Source organism: Austrofundulus limnaeus, unplaced genomic scaffold, assembly GCF_001266775.1.
Source record: "Austrofundulus limnaeus strain Quisiro unplaced genomic scaffold, Austrofundulus_limnaeus-1.0 Scaffold945, whole genome shotgun sequence".
NCBI lineage: Eukaryota > Metazoa > Chordata > Actinopteri > Cyprinodontiformes > Rivulidae > Austrofundulus > Austrofundulus limnaeus.
The window spans coordinates 84107-91023 of NW_013953347.1; positions in this window are offsets into that span (position 1 = coordinate 84107).

The following is a 6917-nucleotide window of genomic DNA, read 5'->3' on the forward strand; positions in this document are numbered from 1 at the left end:
GGACATGGTCAGAAGGTGGTACACTGTGGTCATAAAGAGATGGACATGGTCAGAAGGTGGTACACTGTGGTCATAAAGAGATGGACATGGTCAGACACGATGCTCAGTTGGTACTAATGAACCCAAATTATGTCAGGAAAATATCCCCCACACCACTGCACCACCACCACCAGCCTGAACCGTTGATACAAGGCAGGATGGATCCATGCTTTCATGTTGTTRACRCCAAATTCTGACTCAACCATCTGAGTGCTGCAACAGAAATTCAGACTCCTCAGACCAGGCAACATTTTTCAATTTTCTATTGTCCAGTTTTGGTGAGTCTGTGTGAATTGTAGCCTCAGTTTCCTGTTCTTAGCTGACAGGAGTGGCACCTGGTGTGGTCTTCTGCTGCTGTAGCCCATCCTCCTCCAGATTTGATGTGTTGTGTGTTCAGAGATGCTCTTCTGCAGACCTCGGTTGTAACCAGTGGTTATTTGAGTTACTGTTGTTCTATCAACTCCAACTAGTCTGGCCATTCTCCTCTGACCACTGGGATCAACAAGGTATTAGTGCCCACAGAACTGCTGCTCACTGGATATTTTCTCTTTTTTGGACCATTCTCTGTAAACCCTAGAGATGGCTGTGGGTGAAAATCCCAGTAGATCAGCAGTTTCTGAAATATTGAGACCAGCACGTATAAATATACATCCTTTCAATTTTGCTGAGTAATCTAACAACATAAATGATTAATTGTGCTTCTTTCTGCTTTTTGTTCAAAACCTTTGATCCAACAGATACCCTGACAATTACAATTATGATTACTATAACTACTGGTTTCCAAATGTGTATGGTGAGCAAGTTTGGAGAATGATGACACATGTGGACATGGGAACCCGAATGGACACTGGCCAATCTAACAGACCTCCTATCATTGTAACACCTCACATTCTCAGGTAATCYTTTTTATTWTTCCATTTATGATTCATCCAATCTAGTTGATTATGTGACTAAATGGTTTCCTAATTAGTAGTGTTTCATCTTTGACCATCCCTGTCCCTGTGCAGGAAGATTTAAGATTCCTCATCATAGCAGAAATATCCCAATACACCTGTCAACTTATCGTGCCATTACTGGAGCTGAGCTCTCTGAGGTAGTTAAAAAGCTCCAAGGCGGCAGGAATCCAGGGGTGGATGAAACCCACCCTAATCTCCTCAASACTCTGGATGCTGTGGGGCTGTCCTGGTTGACATGCCTTTGCAGCATCATGTGGATATCAGGGGCAGTACCACTGGATTGGCAGACTGGGGTGGTGGTTCCTCTCTTTAAAAAGCGGGACCAGAGGGTGTGCTCCAATTACAGGGGCATCACTCTCCTTAGCCTCTAGGTAAGGTCTTTTCAGTGGTATGGAAGAAGAGAGTCCGATTGATAGTCAAACCTCAGATTTTGGAGGAACAGTGCAGGTTCTGTCCTGGCCGTGGATCACTGAAACAACTCTTTACCCTCACTAGGGTACTTGAGGGGTCATGGGTGTTTGCTAATCCAGTCTACTTGTGTTTTGTGGACTTTTGAGAAGGCATTTTACCGTGGTCCTCGAGGTACACTGTGGGATTTCTCCGTGAGTATGGGATTGTGGACCTGTTGTAATGGGCCATTCAGTCTCTATACCAGCAGTGAGAGTTAGATTCATTKCTGGTAGTAAGTCAGACATCTTCAGAGTGGGACTAGGACTCCAGGGCTGTCCGTTGTCACAGATTCTGTTCGTAACTTGCATGGACAGAATTTCTCGGTGCAGCCAAGGGGCAGAGGTGGCCTCAGGATTTCATCTCCGCTGTTTGCAGATGATGTGGTTCTGTTGGCGTCATCACGCCAGGACCTTCAGCTCTCACTGGAGCGGTTTGCAGCCGAGTGTGAAGCGGCTGGGATGAGGATCAGCACCTCTAATTCTGGTCCATGGTCCTCAGTCGTAAATGGCTGGATTGCTCTCATCGGGTTGGGAAGAATAGAGCGTGAGATTGACGGTGCAACTTCTGCAGTTTTGCGGACTCTGTACTGGTCTGTCGTGGTGAAGAGGGAGCTGAGCTGTATGGCAAAGCTCTCAGTTTACTGCTCAGTCTACGTTCCTACCCTCACCTATGGTCACGAAGTTTGGGCAGTGACCAAAAGAACAAGATCACGGATACAAGCGGTCRAAATGAGTTTTCTCCGCAGGGTTGCTGGACTCTCCCTAGGGTAAGAAGTTCAGTTGTCCGGGAGAGACTCAGAGTAGAGCCACTGCTCCTCCACGTTAAGAGGAGCCGGATGAGGTGGTTTGGGAATCTAGTAAGGATGCCACCTCAACACCTCCCTAGGGAGGTGCTTCAGGCATGTCCAACTGGGAGGAGACCCCAGGGAAGACCCAGGACACGCTGGAGAGACCGTCTCTCAGCTGGCCTGGGAACGCCTTGGAATCYTYCCAGAAGGGCTTAAAGAGGTGGCTGGGGAAAGAGAGGTCTGGGCTTTCCTGCACAAGTTGCTGCCCCAGTGACCCGACTTTGGATAAAGTGGAAGACAATGGACGGATAAATAGATCCTTTTTCAAACAAAATGGATCATGTTGACCATTAGGGTCACTGTTGAGTCCTGTGTGTTCACTGTTTTGAAAATGTGGTTTGATTGGACTACTGTGTCAAAGCAACCAAGAAAAACTGTAACACTGATAATATCTAATTTACTGTTTTTTTTCACATTACAGAGTAAACTGGAACTGCCCTCGAACATTCAATTTCATATTGTTTGACCCTGATGGTGACAATGTGAGATGCAGACAACCAACAATCTCAAGTACACATGAGTGTGGGATTTGCAGCCTTAACAATGGTCTGTCTTTGGATGAGGTAAGTAGTCATTCATCAACTATTTTAACAGTTAAATGAAAACTTGGCAAGTAAAATTTATTTCATAAAGACAATAAACCTTGGACTCTGCCAAGGCTGCCCTTTGTCACCGATTCTGTTCATAACTTTTATGGACAGAACTTCTAGGAGCAGCCGAGGTGTTGAGGGGATCCTTTTTGGTGACCTTAGGATCACATCTCTGCTTTTTATGGATGATGTGGTCCTACTGGCTTCATCAGATCCTGATCTCCAGCTCTCACTGGAGCGGTTCACAGCTGAGTGTGAAGCAGCCGGGATGAGGATCAGTACCTCCAAATCCCAGACCATGGTCTTGAGACGGAAAAGGGTAGGGTGTCATCTCCGGGTCGGAGAGGAGGTCCTGCCCCAAATGGAGGACTTTATCTCTGGGTCTTGTTCATGAATGAGGGAAGAATGGAGCGGGAGATCGTCAGGCGGATTGGTGCTGTGTCTGCAGTGATGCGGGTATTGTACCGATCTCTGGAGTGTGACGGGATGATGCTGTCCTCGCAGTAATGTATATAAGATGTCACGGTATCCGTGTCATCTAAACTGGCTGTAGAAGTCCTGAACATGTCCCAGTCCGTGGTGTCCAAACACATGCGCAGCTCYTCCATAGCTTCACTGGTCCACTTTTTAGATATTCTCACCACAGGTTTCACAAGCTTTAGTCTCTGTCTGTACGCAGGGATCAGGTGAACCATGATGTGATCTGAGAGTCCTGTGCTGCATGGGACACAGCACAATAAGCACCACTCACTGTAGTGTAGCTRTGATCCAAGTGGTCCCCTCTCTGGTCGGACATGTAATAAATTGTCTGTACTTAGGTAGTTCATGACTGAGGTTCCCTTTGTTAAAATCTCTGAGGATTATAACTAGAGAGTCCAGGAAAAACTGCTCCACGCTCATAATCTGTTCCACGAGATTTCGTTCGGCCTCATGCACGTCCGCGCTCAGTGGAATGTAAACAGCAGTCAGAATGAATGAGGAAAACTCACGTGGAGAGTAGAATGGTTTGCAGTAAATAAGGAGGCATTCTAGAGAAGGAGAGCAGTGCTGGGAGATCACCGTCACATCAGAGCACCAGGTGTTGTTGATGTAGAAGCAGACYCCTCCACCTTTTGTTTTTCCCCCGGAGAGTTCTGTCCACGCAGAGGAGCTGGAATTCTRCGAGTTGGAGCACAGAGTCCGGGATCCATGCGTTCAGCCAGTGGTGTGCCGTCAGGGCCAGCAAAGCKTTCTCTGCTGGCCTAAACACAATCAGAATCACTACATTGATTGAAGATGGCGGYGGTGGCAGCAGACGTATGTAGCTGTGCAGCATCGCTGCAGGAAAATACATCCCATTTGGCTTTACAGGCATCTGCAGGTCTGTTTTTGACCAAATTTACCTCAGCTTTACTCACTGTCCTGTCACAGAGGTCGTCTGAAGATGGTAAGGTCCACCCTTGTGCATATTTTTCCCGTCACTTGTCACCTTCTGAACGCAATTACGATGTGGGCAATCATGAGTTGTTGGCCAATTGGCATTGGAAGAATGGTGTCACTGGCTTGAGGGCACGGAGGCACCATTTATAATATGGACTGATCATAAGAATCTGTCATACTTACAGTCTGCTAAGAGGTTAAATCCCCGTCAAGCTCGCTGGTCCTTGTTCTTCACCAGGTTCAATTTTACTATAACCTACAGACCTGGTTCACGCAATGTTAAACCTGATGCTCTCTCTCGTCAGTTTTCCTCAGAAGACCAAACCCAAAGAGAGGAGAACATCCTCCCATCCACCTGTTTTGTTGGAGCCCTAACTTGGCCTATTCAACAAGCCATCCAAGAAGCCCAGCAAGCTGAACCAGACCCTGGGGGAGGACCTCCTGATAGTTTGTTCGTTCCCTCCACTKTAAGAGGTAAAGTTTTGGACTGGTTACACAGCAGCAAGTTTTCRTGTCACCCTGGTACTCCATCGTATGATCTCCCAAGCAGCACGTTATTTTTGGTGGCCCACACTCATCAAAGATATAAAAGAATACGTCACTGCAYGTATAGTTYATGCCCGTAACAAATCTAGTCACCAGGCTCCATCTGGACTTCTCCATCCCTTACCCATTCCTGGACGACCCTGGTCTSACATCTCATTGGACTTCWTTACTGGTCTCCTGACATTCCAAGGTAATAYCACCATACTCACCATTGTTGACCGATTTTCTAAGATGGCCCATTTCATTGCCCTACCCAAGTTACCCACTGCCATAGAAACTGYTCAGCTATTGTCTAATCATGTTGTTAGACTTCATGGCATTCCGCTTGATGTTGTGTCAGACAGAGGACCCCAGTTCATTTCTCAGGTTTGGAAAGCATTTTGTAACGCYTTAGGTGCCACTGTTAGTCTGTCTTCAGGCTACCACCCRCAGTCTAATGGACAAACAGAATGTTGCAACCAGGAGTTGGAGGCCTCTCTTCATTGTGTTGCCCACCAGAATCCGTCCCTTTGGTCTCAACAGCTTTGTTGGGTTGAATATGCACATAACACCCATACCTCCACTTCTACTGGTCTTTCACCATTTGAAATTTGCCTAGGATATAACCCTCCACTTTTTCCACTGGTGGAGTCAGAGTGTTCTGTTCAGCATCACATCCGCAGGTGTAGACGTATCTGGCGTCAAAACAAACAAGCGATCCAACGAACAACTGAACCAAACAAGGAGAGAGCAGACCGGCACCGTTCTGAGGCACCAAGATATAAGTTGGGCAAAAGGTATGGCTGTCTACTCGAAATAGTCAACTGAAAGATTCTTGTAGAAAGATGTCCCCCTGGTTTATTGGACCCTATGTGGTGGAACGGATCATCAACCCAACCTCCGTACGTCTGACACTCCCCAGGTCTATGCACATTCATCCAACATTCCATGTTTCCCAGATTAAACCTGTTTCAGAAAGCCCTCTCTGCCCACCATCCAATCATTACCTCCTGCCAAAGCCAAATGCCTCGAACACCTCTTCATATTCATGCCACACTGCCTAAAAAGGAACTCACCTGTGTTTTTGGATTCCTCCTCCATTCCGTGCTGCTCGCCTCCAGAAGACCTGTAAGACAAAAGACACTTAAATCAACATTCTATCATCTCTGAAAAGAGAGACTGAACTTTTCAATATACTCACCTCATATCCTCATTCCTTTACAGCTGATGACCCACTACCCTGCACATGTAAATAAAAGCACTTACCTTTATTTTCTGTCTCCTGGTCTGGTTCCTAGTGCCGCTAATTGTTTAACAATCTTGTAAATCATAACAATTATTGGTGTTTTTTGTAGCCGTGGCTTTGTGCATAGCACACAGGAGAAGTCGCTATTCCTTCTCATTAGCAGCGCTATCTCATCCATTTTGTTGGAATGTGAGCGAACATTGGAGAGAAAAATTCCAGGTAGGGGCATGCGTGTTCGCCGTTTGCAGAGGCACACGAGTGAGCCAGCACGCTTTCCTCTCCAGCGGCGTCTCATTCTTTTGGCCATAAAGTGCACAAGTTCAGCAGCAGGCACTAGAAAAACTGGTGTAATATCCATTGGGGGTTGTTGTTGTGATGTTTTGAAGCTCCTACCGGGTACAGGAGCATGAAGACACATTAGTAACACACAAAAACAAACAAAACAGAGAGCACCAAAACACCAGGGTGACCGTACGTGGCACTATCTTGGATCAGTGCTACAAGTGTAGAAAAATCCAGTGTCTAGGTATTTTAGTTTTTTTTTTTCCCGTTTTTTTTTTGACTCAGCAATTCATGAAGCCAGTTTTGCAGACAAGTAGGGGTCTCTGCAGTACATGGGGGACGTTTTTTGTTGTTGTGAATGTGGAGTGTGTCCTAACAGTGATTAGTGAAGTCCTTCATGAGKGAGGGGTTTGGTATATGCATGATTGGCAGAGTTATTGATGTGGGCAGTTTTCCCTAACCGTGATTGGCGGAGTTTGGATAAATAAGTGTAGGTTGGCTRTGGGTGGAGCATGGCAAAACAATGATTGGATTGACTTGTCTTGTGGGGCAATTTAAACAAG